At 46.4% G+C, this 17,827-nt stretch overlaps 2 protein-coding genes across 2 annotated transcripts in view; both read right to left on the bottom strand.

The window, feature by feature from the left end:
• LOC125759445 (atlastin-3-like) overlaps positions 1-10,248 on the bottom strand; it is a 186,606-nt gene extending 176,358 nt beyond the window's left edge. Inside the window, exon 1 of the mRNA XM_049418222.1 lies at positions 10,142-10,248. The gene's annotated coding sequence lies outside the window, so the exon portion shown is untranslated. The remainder of the gene's footprint in view (positions 1-10,141) is intronic.
• The window catches only part of LOC119401806 (atlastin-2), a 470,696-nt gene that overhangs the window by 135,925 nt on the left and 316,944 nt on the right, over positions 1-17,827 (bottom strand). The gene's annotated exons all lie outside the window — the stretch shown is intronic.

The raw sequence follows: 17,827 nt of genomic DNA, 5'->3' as shown, positions 1-17,827 counted from the left end.
CACCGACGGAAAGAGTGATTTTTCTTGTAGTGTAATTTCTTTCAAATTGGGTCAAATAATCACTACACTACAGTTCAAAATGCCGAAGCTTCCACAAAGTTGCGCAAGGCCTGAAACAGAGAAACTGGACGATTATGAAGTCTAATCTAGTTGCTTCTATGAGGGAGGAGGGATCTTTGCCCTTTTATATCGATAGCAATTATATGGACCCTCTCGGCTGAATTTTGCCGTTGACGTCATGCCCCGGATATATTATGTATGTATATATATAAAAAGGCACAAAGAAAAATAAAGCAGAAGAAAAAATCCGGCAGATCCCACGCACTCTGGGAATCGATGTAATGCGAATCAGCCAGCAAAGAGCTGCATACATCTTTTTGTTTGACTTTGAGTCGAATGAAATCATTCATGCCATGGCATCCAGTTCACAATATATCGCATGTTTGCCATGCACGCATGCCTCCACAATCTGGTATATGCCATGCTAATGAGACGTATATTCTGGTATGTACAATGCATGACCTGTCTTTTATATTCTTCACGCACTCGTGTCATGCAATACCAGTTTTGGTATATATCCAGTTACCAAAACGGCAGGAAGCGCACCATGACAGTGTCATGTAAATCATACCGGAAATGACATGCATAACATGATTCGCATGTTAGGACCTGTCATTTATGTTGGTCATACAGTCACATCGCGCAATACCAGTTTTGTTGTATATCAAACGAGAGAAATGGGAGCGAATGCAACTTGAGTACGGCATGTAAATCATGACATACATGACATACCTATCATGCTTTTGATTTTACCACCTGTCACTTATATTCGCGTCGCGTCACGTAATACAGACGCGTCGCGCAATACAAATTTTGGTGCATATCAAGCTAGCGAAACGGCCGCGATCGGACAATGAGTATGGCATGTAAATCACGCGCTAAATGATATGCTTATCATGATTTTCAAGTTATGACCTGTCATTTATGTTTGTCATACAATCGCGTCGCGCAATACCAATTTTAGTGCATATCAAGCTAGCGAAACGGCCGCGAATGCGCCATGAGCGTAGCATGCAAATCATGACATACATGACATGCATGTCATGATTTTCATCTTACCACCTCTCGTTTACGTTCGTCATACAGTCGCGTCGCGCAATACCAATTTTGGTGTATATCAATCTAACAAAACGGCCGCGAATGCACCATGAGCGTGGCATGTAAATCATAACATACATGACATGCATGTCACGGTTTTCATTTTACCAACATTTATTCATGTTCTTCATACAGTAACATCACTCAGTGCCAATTTTAGTGCATATAAATCTAGCGAAACGGCCGCGAGCGCACCATGAGCAGTTCATGTCGTACATGACTTGCATGTCATGATTTTCATGTTACCAGATCTCATTTACGTTCGTCATGCAGTCGCGTCGCGCAATACCAATTTTGGTATATGAGAAGCTAGCGAAACTGCCGCGAATGCACCATGAGCAAACCATGTCGTACATGACTTGCATGTCTTGATTTTCATGTTAGCACCTCTCATTTACGTTCGTCATACAGTCGCGTCGCGCAATACCAATTTTGATATATATCAAGCTATCAAAACGGCCACGAATGCACCATGAGCAAACCATGTCGTACATGACTTGCATGTCATGATTTTCATGTTACCACGTTTCGTTTACGTTCGTCATGCAGTCGCGTCACGCAATACCAATTTTGGTGTATATGAAGCTAGCGAAACAGCCTTGAATTCACCATAAGCGTGGCACGTAAATCATGACATACATGACGTGCATGTCACGGTTTTCATGCTACCATGTTATTCATGTCCTTCATGCAGTAACATCGCGGAATACCAATTTTGGTGCATATATATCTAGCGAAACGGCCGCGAGTGTGCCATGAGCGTGGCATGCAAATCATCTCGTACATGACATGCATATCATAATTTTCATGTTACCACGTGTCAGTTATGTTCGCCATAGAGCAATGTCTCGTCATACCAGTTTTCCAATATATCCATTCGTTTAAACGGCCGCGAGCGCCCCGAGACCATGTCATGTATATCATGCTGCACATGACCTGCATTTCATGATTTGCAAGTTAGGACCGGTGGTTATGTTCGTCAAGAAATCTTATCACACCATACCAATTTTGGCATGTATAAATCAACGGAATCGCCGCAAGAGTCCCAAGGCCATGGAATGTAAACCATGCTGTTCATTACATGCATGTCATGATTTTCATGTTATAACCTGTCATTCATGTTCGTATTACGATCATGTTATTCCATACCATTTTTGGTACACATCCGATTAACGAAACGGCCAGGAGTGCACAAAGTCGTAGGCGGCTAGATAGATAGATAGATAGATAGATAGATAGATAGATAGATAGATAGATAGATAGATACGCTCAAAGTCGCCGAAGTTCGCTAAGAAATGCTTCGCATTAAAAAAATTCCGAATCACCCGAATGGGGATTCGAACCATCGACCCCTCGCTCCCCAGCCTGTTGCATGAGACAACTCCACCATGCCCTATGCATGCGCCGGCGAAATAACGGCGAGCTATTTATATACACCATTTACCGCTGGTGGTAAGCAAATCTCGGAGGAGCTTGAGCATGTTTTCTATCACGCAACGCTCCTAATTTTCTTTCAATTTGAAATCTGCCCTTCAGACGCGCACGACAAAGTGGCCCTTTTCTGTAGCCACTCGGAATCTGGATGGAGAAAAAAATAGCCCGCGTATCTCCGTGCTTCGCTGCAAATGTCGTCTAAAGACGATAGAATAAGCGCTGCGTCAGATAAGGACGCTATCTGGCAATACGTCGGGAAACATGAGTGCTGTGTTGCGGGCTGGTAGTCCCGGCGCAGCAGCAGGCGAAGACCGGCGGTTACCAACGCGGCCGGCGGGGACGCCAGCCAGCCCGAACACGCGGGTTGGCGCGAAGCGCCGAAGCAGAAGAAACGTCCGCACTCAACGAGTACTCTCCACACACTCTTTTATTTACACGTCGCCTGGATAAAACAGGAATGCCAGAGCGGCGCCTCATGGCATTCATACAGTGCAATACGGAACCGAAACCGAAACACAACAATGAGCTCGTGCAGAGGGCACGGAGGAAGACAAGTGTCAGCGCAGTCGCATTTTCAGCGCAGCTTAAGAAACTAGGGTCTCTAGAATTATGTATCTATGTATTTTCTAATAAATGAACACAGCACCTAATACTTACCTTGTGATGTTGCGCCTCAGATATGCGTAATGTTTGCTTTTTGATCAACAATGTACACAAGTATGAACCTACTCATCCGTTCAAGGTGGCTGGCCCTTGGGCAAGTGGTTCAACTTTGGCCGGGTGGCTGAAACGAGTGACGTGCCGACAAACAGAAAGACAGACCAAAATTTCTGCGTTTAAGTTCCCCAAGAAAGACTATTGTCTTTAAAAAATTCCACAGCATATCCACGGGGTGAATGATGATGAATGGGGCGAAGCTCTCGTACGGCAGGATCTTGGCCGTGGCGTCGCGCAGCTTCGCGCCCAGTACATCATCAACGACGTGAGATCGGGCCGGTTTATACTAAAGGGTCGATGAGAGTCATGGCGACTTGCAGCTCACTTTAATTTTACATGTACGCTGTGAATTTTTATTGTTTAATCACGCACAGGAGAAATCTCACCAGGCACTACCTTGGAGGTAAACAATGGCTGCTAATGGGGAATGGGAGACAGAAGAAGTCAGCTTTTAGCTAACACTTACACTTCTACTAACGCTTCCTACAGAAACATGCCAATGGCTGCTACTGGGGAACGAGAGACAGAAGAAGTCGGCTTTTAGTTAACGCGCACGCTGCGAATTTTGTATTGTTCAACAACGCACAGGAGAAATCTCCCACCGGCACCACCTTGGAGGTCAAGATCTGGTACTAGCGTTAATACTGGTTACACACTACGACGGGGACGAACGGGTGCCGCTTTAAGGAGCTTCGCCCCTAAAACCAAAGAACACCGGGCACGCCTTAGATGAGATGCCCCCGCGTGGTAAGACACGCAGGGAGTCACTCCACGCGCCGCAATTTAAAAGGAAAAGAAATATGTAGGAGCGTCTGATTCTCCCTTGTTGACACTTGCAGACGCAACGCTCCTAATTTTCTTTCAATAGAGAGTTTGAGAACTGGGGCCCCAAGGAGCTTGAGGACCCAAGAAGCTTGCGAACCGCCAGGGCGCATGCGCAGAACCCAAGCCACTCTTGGGCTCTTGCGCTCGCGTTGACCCGAGACACAAAAATTCATAAATCACAGCATATTCACGGGTTGAATGATGATGAGTCGGGCGAAGCTCCGGATGAAATCATCGGTAAACCGTGAACCTCTTCCGTGCAATTCGCCCAGACATCATATAAGGAGTGTGAAACACCGCGGTGAGGTTATTATTGAACCAAAGTCGATCACACACGTCGCAACTGTGGCCAAACGAATGAGCGAGAAATTCCCGCTCGAACCGCACGTCGGCTCCTTGAATGTGAGACCGCTGGCGCCGCTTCCCGCGCACGAGCACCATCAAGGTCTGCCAGGCGCCGCGCTCGCTTCGCCGCCGCTGCGAGAAATTCCCGCTGGAACCGCGCGTCGGCTCCTTGAATGTGAGACCGCTGGCGCCGCTTCCCGCGCACGAGCACCATCAAGGTCTGCCAGGCGCCGCGCTCGCTTCGCCGCCGCTTCTCGGTCTCGCACCGCGGGATCCTGGCGACGAGCACGAGCAGCCGCGGCCCTCCGCGCCCGCCGCTCCGCTTCGTCCATGCCCCACCAACGATCCGACACGTACGGCGACGATCCAGGAGACTGAGAGAGGCGCTCGTTTCCCGCAACCCAGGCACAGCCCGCGCAGCAGCCGATCGGAGAGTAGCGGCACTTCCACCGCCATCTAGTGGCGATTCACACAAGCGCACTATTGTACACACTTCTATTGGAACAACACAGATTGTGTACAGCGCCATCTAGAGTATCATCAGTCAACTGCAGTTTGTATGTACTTCTATGATACAGCGCCATCTATTATACTGTTCGGGAGATACTGCCGGTTACGCCTGACATGGGACAAGGTTAGACTAAGAGGAGCTACGCCCCTAAAAATAGCATGGGGCCCCAAGGCGTCTTGGGTCACCAGCGAGAAGACACAAACGCAGCGCGGGCCATGGCGCAGTATGGCTCGCGTCTCGCATGATTTTAAATTTTGTCACGCGTGGCGCTCCGTGCGCTTGACCCAACGCAGCCTGCGTTTGCCCGATTCCTAAACTCTGCTGATCATCCGAACGCAAGAGCAGGCTGCCCAAAGCAGCTTGGGGGCCCAGCGTCTTGGATCCCCAATTCTCAAACTCTCTAATGTGAAAACTGCCCTTGAGACGCGCATGACAACGTCGCCCTTTTCTGTACCACTCGTGATGTGGAAGAAAAAAAAATGACACCATCTCCCACTAAAGGCAACCATGTGGGGATGCGAAACAGTGCATGGGTCGACTTAAAGTTCCGTTCATCCTGGGCACCTTACCCGATGTTAACGCGTCTTTGCAAGTGGAGCACGCCAGCATTTCACTGTAGTTGCCGTTACTGTTACTCGTACCGAATTCTTGTTGGAGCACTCCACGCGGGTTGATTGCGCGTCTGCAGAATCGCGTTCTCTGACGCCATTACGTGATAGCTGAGAGAGTGTGAGGGAGAGAGGCCACAGCGTCTTACCTAGCGCCTTCCACAGGCGCGAACACGTTAGCGCGTGCCAGCACACATGGTTTTGCTCGTGTTACGCCAAGCTTGGACAGCCTACGGCAGTCCGGGCCCCTAAAGTGCTGTGCACGTATCATCATCAAGGCGGTCGAAGAACAAGAGGAAGAACACTTCTCCTTGGCGCGAGCGCGCGTTCAATATGCTACAAATGCCTATGCTAGGTGGTAGAGAGCAGACGGTCGCCAATGGACGAGCACAGCCCCGAGAAAAAGCTGCTTCGCATCTAAAAAAGTCACAGTTTCGCCGCGAGGGCAATACAATGAATGTGATAGCAAGAAATTGATATGTCACACGACGAACGAGAAGCAGCTCGATACTTGCAGCAAAACAAAGAACACTGGGCACACAAGGCACACCATCATCAGACGCCCTCGTGTGGCAGGAAACGCAGAGGGTCACTCCACGGGGCGCAGTTCAAAATAAAAAGAAATGTCTAAGAGCATCTGATTCTGCATTAGAGTTTGAGAAATGGGGACCCAAGACACTGGGTCACCAAGCTGCATTGGGTAGCCTGCTTTTGCTTTCGGAAGATCAGCAGAGTTTGAGAACTGGGTCAAGCGCAAGCTGCGTTATCACAAACGCATGGGGCGCCACATGTGATGAAAATTATGCGATACGTGGGCCATACAGCGTCGTGGCCCGCAAGGCGTCTGCATAGTCTCGTGATGATCCAAGACGTCTAGGCGATTCACGCTAGTTTTCTATTTTCGGGTCTTCGGGCAACGCGAGCACAAGAGCCCAAGAGTGCCTTGGATTCTACGCATGCGCCCTGGCGGCTCGCACGATCCTTGGTCCCCAAGCTTTTTGGGGCCTCAATTCTGAAACTCTCTATTGTCGACACTTGCAGCGCGTTGCTCACGCACAAAGACGTAACATCCGCGACAGTTGTTAGTTCGCGCTTGCCATGTGCATGCCTGTGCGTTCCTTTCGGGCGTCCTCTGTGCTTTAGCGGCGCGCTGCAAGTATCGAGCTGCTTCTTGGTCATCGTGTGACATTCCAATTTCTTGCTATCGCATTTATTGCTGCGCCCTCACGACGATACTGTGATACTTATTCAAAATATGAATTGCAGTAGCTTCTTTCCATTAAATAGGGATCTCGCCTGAAAACCATATTTTAGGGTACAGATAATGTAGGTTTTTAGGGGCGAAGCTCCTTAGGGTGTGGGTCGTTCCCTTCTCTGCATTAGTAGTATGTACGTAGCCAGCTCTAGTTTAATGAATTTCTCACTGGATGGCGTTTCATGTATTTCTTAGAGTTGCAGTTTAAAGATGACAGATGGCGCTTGTATAATGCGAATAGCGCATGTCATTGGATGCCTGCGATCGTAAAAGGCGCTCGCTCTTGGCGAGCTTTCTCTTTCGCTTGGAGTTGCCGGATGGAGGCAGACCAGGCGCTCGCTCTTGGCGCGCTTTCTCTTTCGCTAGGAGACGCCGGATGGAGGCAGACAAAGCGCTCGCTCTTGGCGCGCTTTCTCTTTCGCTCGACGCCGGATGGAGCCAGACAAGGTGCTCGCTCTTGGCGCGCTTGCTCTTTCGCTCGGGAGCGGACACTTTCCCTGCATTTCACGGATCACAAAGCGGTGATAATGAAGGGACCACGTAAACCAATAGTACAATAAAAGTTTGATGTTTAATATATACACGGTGTTTCACACTCTTTATATGATGTACTGGGCGAATTTCACGGAAGAGTTTGACGTTTTACCGATCATTCTCTCCGGAGCTTCGCCCCACTCATCATCATTCACCCCGTGGATATACTTTGATTTTTTTTTTTGTTTCGGTGAGTAGGCGATTCAACTTTTCCAGTACCACACGGTCAAATCGGGGGAAGGATTCGTTGCAGCAAATTGAAGAGAGCACCCAGGAAGTTCGCTTGGTCTTCCAAGGTGCCGCACTCTTTGTTTACCAAGAGAAGGGATTGCCTTTCTCGCCCTTTTACCTTGTTCACCTTGTTCTATACTTCGCCTCGGGTGTGTAAGAGTCGATACCGATTAAAAAGTTCTGCAAACTCTGTCTTCAAGCTTCTCGGCGCGTTCTGCAGCTTTGTGATTTTACCTGTTTAACAATAATAAGACTTTCTGCAGTGGTGTATCGCGCAAGATACCCATGCGTTGATCGGCCTTTTGCGAGCTTTAAGGCGCTGGTTGCACCGCCAAGGCACACAACGCATGTATGCCGCAGCGCTAGCTTCAGAGATGCGTTTCCAGACGGCATCAATTCTAAAACCGGTAAAATACTGAGCAGTACCGTCTCTTCCCGAGGATGACATCTCCCCCCACGAGATAATTACAAGACTTCGAAACTTCTCCCAATCTGCTGTGTCAACCTCCCAACGGGGAGCATGTGGTCGAGATTCGTGTTCTATTGGCCTTCGCAGTAGTATTGGGAAGTGGTCGCTCCACAAGGGTTTTTAACCATTTCACAGTTAAAATTAAGTAAATGGGCGAGACACAATGCTAAGATCAACGGATGAATACGTCTTGTTCGCGAGGCTAAAATACGGAGGCTGTTTCTTATTCCAAGTGAAGCCGAGAATAGAAATGCCGTATGTTTATCTAATATAATCGCAAACCACCAGATCACGCGAAAGCGTCATCGCAGTCCTTTCCAAGAATGCCGTAATGGCGCATAAATCTGCTGTGTTTGGCTTTTTAAATGAGTTCTTTTTTTCGCGCACAGCACCTTTGGTGAACGTTCGTTGATAAGTCCTTAAATATCATCAAGCTCTCCATGAAGTCCTCTAACATTCGAATTCAAAATTGTTGTGTCTATCTTAACGTCAACTGCTGCTATATGGTCAAAAAGTAATGCCTTAGGTTAGAGACCTATTTCCAGGCCCCGTAATGCGAGCTTTCACTTTTTTTTCGCGCTCCAATGAGCTACGCCGTTCCCTCGGTGTCTGTGACGCTGGAGTTGTGCAACATGTATCCATCACCTCTTCTGAGGTGGTGGATAATGCCCGCTCAGGAGGCACGTTTATGGCGGCTACAGGCAAAACAGCACATGCAGTGGCTCTGGGGCCGGCGCGGCCTTGGAGTGTGCTGGTCCTTTTTAAAAGTTGGCAGGGCAGCGCAGCCTGCTCCAGCCGGTGGCACTGTCGCGCGCAGTCACACCCCGCGTAACTCTTGCGGGCACCAGAGCTGTGGTGCAGTGCCAGTGCCGCGGCACGTCGGGTGGTAAGTGCCCTTGGCCCTGGTACATTCCGCCTGGAAGTTATTCCAGAACTACGCACCAAAAGCCGTAAGCGTGTTTTAGCTGGCGAGGCTGCTATACAGTGGAAGCTTTTTATCCTTCGTGATTTCAGCGTTGATGCCTCTTCGCCTTCTAGCTAGGACTCTAGTGCAGAGAAGGTGACGAATGTAATCCATCAGGCGGTACGCGTTCATAATAAATACGAAGTGACTAGCGCGTGAAGGAGAGACAAGAGAAAGACAACGAAAACGAATAGGGCAGGATGTATTTGTGTTATTAGCCTGAGATGTGTCGGGACGTGCTTTCCTACGTTTGAATACGTTTGTTTTAGCACAATCCTAATGTATAACAGCGAGCGCGAAAAGCGCGAATTTATTTTGATTATGGCCCTGACATCAAGGTTAGTGTTTACGCGTTTTGGTGTTCTTAATTTATTTTGACTGCAGCAATAAATGCCTGAAGTACAGTAACTCTGCGCGCTTTACCAGTCCACACACACACACACACACACACACACACACACACACACACACACACACACACACACACACACACACACACACACACACACACACACACACACACACACACACACACACACACACACACACACACACACACACACACACACACACACACACACACACACACAGCACACGCACGCACGCACACACACACACACTACACGCACGCAAGCACAAAATCATCACTCCATAACAAGGATACCGTAACATGTGGCTAAAATCTGGTAATATTAACTGGCAAAAAGGTACTGCTCACGTAACAAGCAATCATCAGGTCGCATAATCAGTTAATATAGCGCAGATCAATCACACGTAAGCTCGCACAGAAACAGCATGAACTTTCCAACAAGTCCATTTGAACATATATACACCGATCTGCAAAGCCACACTCTCACAGCTTGCGGAAATTCCTCGCAATGGCGACCTTCGAAACGCATTGAAATACACCGCGCACGGCAGACAATTGCATTCCAGTGCATTGTGCAGCAACCATAAAATCAAAAACTTAACTTCGCACGCTAACCAAAACACTCCTCATAATGTTCCGCGTACACGCAGTTCGAACTCGCTATTTTTATAGCGTTCTGGGACCATTTCATACAACCTGTATAGTCAATGATTAGCTCACCTCGCGTTCTCTTGACCTACGCGGTGAGCCAGTCGTGAAGCCCAGATTATGGCAGATTATCGCGGGTGGCGGTCCTCGCTGCCAATTCGAGATGCAGCCGCTTCGACGGCCTCCTGCCGACTGAGTAACATTGAGTAAGCGAAGCATCCACCACCCTCACGGTAAGAAAGGGAAAGGAGGACACGGGGCGGTCGCTGCTTTGAAAGGAGCCAACTGCTGCCGGACATTCGGACCTGCCCTCTCCTCATAACCTCCTTGCAACGCTGCACGTCATCGTTACGTGCAACCACACGCGGCTGGGTCACAGATACTCGGGTGTCTCTGTATGCGCAGAAATTTTGCTGTTTGCGCAAAACTTGATGGGCGTATCGCTGACGGTTCCTCCGCTGTCAGTGCTAACGTGCATACAAATAGCATGATTGATCAAATGGGGCATACAGGGCGGAAATTCGAAGCCGCACATCGCCCAAATAAAGAGGATTTCAAAGGACAGAAAAAGCGAAACCCGGCGTCCCTGATAAATTGCCAAAGCAGATGAGTTACACAAAAAACCTGGGCTTAGAGGCGCTCGTGGGGCCCTGCTGGCTCATACCCTCTATGAAACAATAGCGGAACAATGTTAGGTGCTTTGGTGCTACTATACATACATACCAGGGGTCACAAACTCACCTAAGCGGTAAGGCCCGCAGTCCCACAATGTAGTCCCGCAGGGGCCGGGGCACTGAAGAAGGTAGAAGCGAAGGGGGACGGCAGGGGGAGGGGGGGGGGGTTGGAACATATTGTGAGCAAACCTTGCCATTTGAAAGAAACCCTTTTTTATATCTCATAAACGGGCCATTCCTGAAGGAGAGTTATGTCGATACCGATCTCTAAGATGACTAAAATGTGGGTGCCGATTCTGAAATATAGTTTTTCTTTCACATTTATGTTTCAACTCATGGTGACCAAATGGGGTATCTCACGAAAACAATGCTTTAGACCAGTGACGTCTTTGTAGCTCATGAAGATACTTAGGAAAATAAAAAAAGATATGTTGGACAAAGGTAGTCATGTGCGGGCCTCGGGACGCGTGTTTGAGATCCCTGATAAATACCATGAACACTACTAATTAGATGCCGTTTTATAACATGCCTAGAATGTCCAACACGAGTCTGTTCTTATTCTTTCCGAGGCAGGACTTGTAACGAATACTCTCATGATAGCTCCAAAATTTTCTTCTGAGATATTGCACCTTGCCCCTACTTTTGTACATTTCACACGCGTATCTCAGCCACCGATGTTTCCTGCCAAGTCGAAACATGTAAATGATGCTTCCGGCCAAAGTGAATTAAATAGTTTTACTATTTGTTGGTAAAACGGATTACCAACATGCATAAGCCTACGACAGATTGAAAGCCCCCCCTCTCGCTATATTGACTGCGCCTTTTGTGTATATATATATATATATATATATATATATATATATATATATATATATATATATATATATATATATATATATATATGTATATATATATATATATATGTGTGTCTGTGTGTGTGTGTGTGTGTGTGGGTGTGTGGGTGTGTGGCTGTGTTTTTGTGAGTGTTTGTTTGTGGTTTTTAGAGCATTTGTTGCTCAATTCGAATACTGCTACAACAAACCTCAATCCAGTTGGCCTTCGTTGAAACGCGTTGGTACTTCAGGAAACGTTCGTCTCATGCGCCGATGTTTGCTTTCCTAATGGAATTAACGTGATGGCATATACTCTACTATATAAGCCACCTCACTAGTCCGTTCGCTCGCTCACTGATACAAGGAAGTATTTATTTTGCTGCACTGACTGGGTTAAGTTATTCCGCTGCGACACTATTCCTAACGATTATGGACAATGACTTATTTTACAGTTTCGTGAACATCATCGAAACAATATTTAATGGTAATGTTAAATGCGTCTCGCAAAAGAACATACTGTGCTGTCAAAACATCATACACTGTCATGAACCGATTGCACGACGCTGGCTCCTCTGCTCTAGTTATTCCAAGTTCGTGCTTATTCGTGATGGCGATCCTTCAAGAAACTGTTTTCCGCAAATGAACGTTTTCAAGGAAGCCCAGGCGTTAGCCACACAACGTTTTCTAAGGTAATTGCTGTAGGCATACCAATTCAAAGGTAGAAAAATGTGAGATATGTTGAAATTAAATATTTGAGGGGTCATAACTCAATCGGCAACATAATCTACGCAGCAGAATAGAGGAAAATAAACAGCAAAACCTCAATTAGCATACAATCGAGATCGTATGGCTGAAACATAATTAGGGCAAGTAGCGATGGGACTTCATATATTCAGTTGATAGGCAGCAATTAAATCTTAAATAAATGAATATTGTAGAAAATTATCACATTGCAAATTTAAATCCTATTATTTTTGGATTGCCATAAACAGAATTTGATTAGCGAGACGGCGTATTGGTGGACTTTGCCACATGGGCAACCACCTTTCGTTAGAAAATTGCAACTACATATACCTACCTGGAAATTATACTTTGGAGATCTTGGCCGAAAGAATGCTGTTGGGAGAGATCTTGTAAAAGAGCGCCGTGTAAGGGACGCCAGCTGCTAGAAAGGAAGAGGAAGAAAGCATTGCATGGGCGGAACGAGGAAGTAAGCAGCAAGCCGTTGCAACAGCTTACGTGAGAGGCCTCCAATACGACAGCTCCTTGGGCGTCGCCTCTTAAGACGGTATTACGCAGGCATTGGCATTCTTAGTCCCAAGGACTACCTCAATTATCAGTGATATGGTTGATGTAGTTAGCGAGGGTATAGAAGTTGGATTAATCTCTGACAACTGTGTTTTATTTTTATTCATTTATTTGTTTACTCCGACTCATGGTGTTTATAATACCCTCATAATCAAGCTGAGCAATATAAAGGATTGGTGCAAATAGTGAGGAATGGTACTAAACACGAGTAAATTTATCAAGCTTCCCGTTTCTCGCAAAAGGAAAATAAATTTAAAACTGCCGTTTTCATATACATTGCTTTTGGAGTCCTCACCAGCAGAAGTGAATTTTCGCACACATCTCCACGTGACCCACCGCTAATTTGTCTGGAAATCCCCTTTTAGTAACATTTTCTCAATTTCTTTCTTCGGGCTTTGTTTTGTAGCACGACAGCTCAGTACCGCTTCCACTAATATGAAACAACATCGCTATACTAATTTTGTAGGGCCAAGACAAGAGTACGCATAGATTTTCTGGGTCGTACAATTCCAATTTGATAGAAATAATGAAGTACTACTGTTAGAAATACGATGGCACAAATTTAAGCTAGATAACTTCGGATTCGATACCATATCTATCACCTTTGACTAGCAGGCATTTCCAAGTTCACCAACACAAACCACTAACGCAATATTTTTATGCACTGACCCCATGAAGTATTTATTTTATGAAAGGACGACACATATCCCTACTGAAAACGTTCCGTAAGTCAGTACCATAATTCCGTATGTTTCCGTATGATTCTTACGGAAATGTACGGAAATATATGGAAAATATACGGAAAGCATATGTATTCCGTACGAAACATATGGAATTATGGTACTGGCATACGGAACGCTTTCAGTAGGGATGAATTAAATTGTCGTATTTAAGTTGGTTATGACTCTGGACGATAACAATACAATACTTATACATGGTTTCTGTTTTTGTATGTGTGTTTCTTATTGCAATGACAATATTGTACACACACTGCTACTGCTCCTTAATTTTTATTTCAATTTCTGTTCTGTTTTTGTATGTATTGCCCAGCCGGCTTGGACCACGAGTCCTCAGTATTGAGAGAGAGAGAGATAGAAACCTTTATTGGGGAGTGGCTAGGTATTGAAGGTGAGAAGATCATTTTTTTCCTGGAACCCTTTCGCCTGAATCGCCAGCTGGTCCCGTGCGACTAGTTGACGCTAGTCCTCCATGTCCAACATGGGGATAGCATCCTCACACGCTTGAGTGAGGAGGTTCTCGCAAAAAGAAAATCAATAAAAAAATGCCGTTTTCATATACATTACTGCTGGAATCCTCACCAGTAGAAGTGAATTTTTACACACATATCTTTGTGACCCACCCCTAATCTGTCTCGAAATCTCCTTTTGGTAACATTTGCTCATTTTCTGTCCGCAGGATTGGTTTAAGACATATAAACTCAGTACCGCTTCCACTAACATCTGCCTCCATCTGTTGCTGCTGCTTGTTGCGCTGCGATGCGTCTTTTGCAGTGCAGCAGCAGGTGTGCCAGATTGTCCGCGGCATAGCAGCATGGACTGGTGCACCCGTATAACCACGGTTTCATATGGTGCAACATGATGTACCCTATGACCGTATGTACCGTATGTAACATGATGTACCGTATGTTTGTTGCTCATTGAAATAGAGTATTGTACAGAGACTGCAACTGCTCCTAAATTTTAGGGGCGAAGCTCCTTATAGCGGCACCCGTTCGTCCCTCGTAGCGTAGTATGTAACCAGTCTTACGCTTTCACCTGCAAGGTTGGTGCCGGTGGGAGATTTTTCCTGTGCGTTGTTGAACAATAAAAAATTCGCAGCGTTAGCTAAAAGCCGACTTCTTCTGTCTCTCATTCCCATTAGCAGCCATTCTTTACCTCCAAGGTAGTGCCTGGTGAGATTTCTCCTGTGCGTGATTAAACATAAAAATTTTGTTCAAAACGCCGTTGATTGATGAAATAAACCAACAAAAGACGCCAGATGTTTTGTAAAAGCAAAACGAAAGAACGCCAGATGTTTCTAAAGCAAAGCGAAAAGACGCCAGCTGCTTAACGAAAGACGCCAGATGTTTTCTAAGCAATGGTTTTCTAAACAATGAAAATTCACAGCGTACATGAAAATTTACAGTGCGCTGCAAGTCGTCATAACTCATCAAACCTTTAGTATAAACGCGCCCGATCTCCCGTCGGTGATGATGTACTGGGCAGAATTCACGGAAGATTCACGGTTTACCGATGAACCTCCGCAGCTTCGCCCACTCATCATCATTCACTCTGTGGATATGCTGTGATTTTTTTATTTCAATTTATATTCTGTTTTTGTATGTATTGTCCAGCCGGCTTGGATAATGAGTCCTCACTATTGAGACAGAGAGAGAAAATGTTTATTGAGGAGTGACTCGGTAGTGAAGGTGACAAAATCATTTTTTTCCTGGAACCTTCTCGCCTGGATCACCCGCCGGGACAGAGTGACTAGTTGGCGCTTGAACGTCATGTCCGACTTGTTGATCCCATCCTCACACGCTTCAGTAAGGGGTTCTCGCAAAAATAAAATCAATGAAAAATGACGTTTTCATACACATTACTGCTTGAATCCTCACCAGTAGAAGTGAAGTTTTACACACATCTCCGTTGGACTCACCGCTAACCTGTCTCGAAATCTCATTTTGGTATCATTTGCTTATTTTCTTTCTGCAGGATTTGCTTAAGACACATAAGCTCAGTACCGCTTCCACTAACATCTGTCTGCATTGTTGCTGCTGCTTGCAGTGCTGGGATGCCTATTTTGCATTGCAGCAGAAGGCGTGCCAGATTGACCGCCACATAGCATGGGCTGGTGCAACCATATTGCAGCGGTTTCAGATGGTGTAATATGATGCACAATATGAGTGAATCAATCGCCGTGAGAGAATATGTTGCTGTGATGTCGCCTGTACTCGGTAACTTCGGCTCTTGTGAATTTGGAGGTGAATAAATAAATAGAGAATAAAAATAAAAAACGGGCGCTGATCGGTCACGCCATGCTCTGCGCCTACACAAAGAAATCACCGAACGGTGATTCTAAGAGCTTCTTGTATTGCAGGCGGATTGCACAGGAAGGTGCAATGGCGCCATCCAACTACCATGTTTACAACAGCATGACAATGCTCCCCTCCTCCCATTTTCTTCTTTTGTACCTGTCGATCGCCTCACGTTGCCGTCTTAATTAGAGGCTGGCCGTAACAATTTTTAGACTCTCCTTTACCCACCTGCCTCAAAAAATTTTAAAAATTAGGTATCTATTGCCGTCAAGCTGTAAAAGCAAGCTCTCGCTATGCTCTCATTGTGTCGCCTCCAGAGAAGCCAACCGATAGCGCTTCTTCGCAGAGTATAAACAAAGTATTGCTTCGCTGAGACCAAGAGATTTCAGTAGAACCTCACTGTTAACAAATTTCAACGATTTGAACGCAATCTGCTGGGGGTCTCTTCAAAATAAATGCGGAATTTTGAAAGTTTATCACTCACTCCTTTTCTAAGCAGTCATGTTGCTCAATATTTCGTAGTTTGCTCAGCACACTGCATAATTCATAATTGCTAACTAGAAGGAACCAAAATACATTCTGAGGTTGTACTGCTAAGGGGGGGGGGAGGCGAATTTCCAACCTTTGAAGATTGTGGGTTCAAGCACCACCGATGGAAAGGGTGCTTTTCTTCAAATTTAATTAAGTTCAATATATCTCATAACTACAACACTGCAGCTAAAAACAGCAAATAATGCGCCCTGTGCTTTCCCTAACTTTTTCGGTTTTATTCATTTCGTTTTCTCCATCGAACAGATGGCTCGCTAAGGAAGCCCAAAGTTTTAGCTTCACTACTATTGCTTCTAAATAAGATACAAGTTTTGCTATGCAGGATGGCCGGAGCTTCTCGGGAACACGAGTTTGCTCCGAGCTCGCACTATGGCGGTCATGATAAGAAGACAAAGTGCGGCATATCATGGTTGATAAAAACGGCTGCTAGAACGAGCACGGCGTAGCAAACGCATATGCGGCATTTGCGGTGGTGTTCAAAGGAACACCGCGTGCGAACGCGTCAGCGCTGCCACGCAGTCAGCATTTCAACAATGCAGGGACGTCAGCGTGACTGTCGCGCTATCGTTTTCCAACTGAACATCGCGCATCCCACAGGCCTGTTCGTGGCCGTTTGTCGTCTTTCGGGCAAGTTATTTCGTTTCACGTGCAACATGGAAATTTCCACTCTCGAAGGCAACACGGGCGCACCCGCAGCACTCTTGTGCAGCTCGTTTCGCTTCTCTCGAATGTAACAGGTAAATAAATGGACACGTTACTGCCACTTACGTTAGACGACTGAATATTTTTCTGCAGTAACAAACTAGAAGAAACAATGGCTCCACAAACAACTAAATAGTAAAATCTCTCGCCGGAATGCACCAGGGGCGCTTGCTTCATGGCTGTGAGTTGTACGTCGCGAGAACGGTGAAATTGAATGCGAGATATCGTAGCCACGTGATGATATAACCCTACAACCTTTAGTTCTTCGTGCGTGTGTGCATAGTTTGTGCGATTACGCTCATAGATGAATCGTGCCGCTCGCTGGCGTGGCGGCGTGGGCGCTGCTCCTCGGCAAGAGCAAACGCGGTGGGCGGATCCGATCTTCACCGCGGGCGTCTGTCAAACTGATTGACGGGCGAACTCAGGTACGAACTCGTTGATTCTCAAAAGGCCCCAGTTCAACTCGTGACTGCCATAGCGCCGGTGTGCCTGTCAAGCGTTTCATGCGGTGTACGCTAATTAGCAGCTTCTTTGCATATAAATAAATGGGTCAGCTCGCACTACTTGTGCAATCTGGAGCCATCGGAGGAGCTTGTATACACCTAGCTGACATTCTCATGTCTTCGTTTAACGGCGTCTACTCAGTCGCGGTCGG

Source organism: Rhipicephalus sanguineus, chromosome 8, assembly GCF_013339695.2.
Source record: "Rhipicephalus sanguineus isolate Rsan-2018 chromosome 8, BIME_Rsan_1.4, whole genome shotgun sequence".
NCBI classification, from domain to species: domain Eukaryota; kingdom Metazoa; phylum Arthropoda; class Arachnida; order Ixodida; family Ixodidae; genus Rhipicephalus; species Rhipicephalus sanguineus.
Note: the sequence above shows the minus strand (reverse complement) of the source record. Positions and strands in the feature narration are given on the sequence as shown.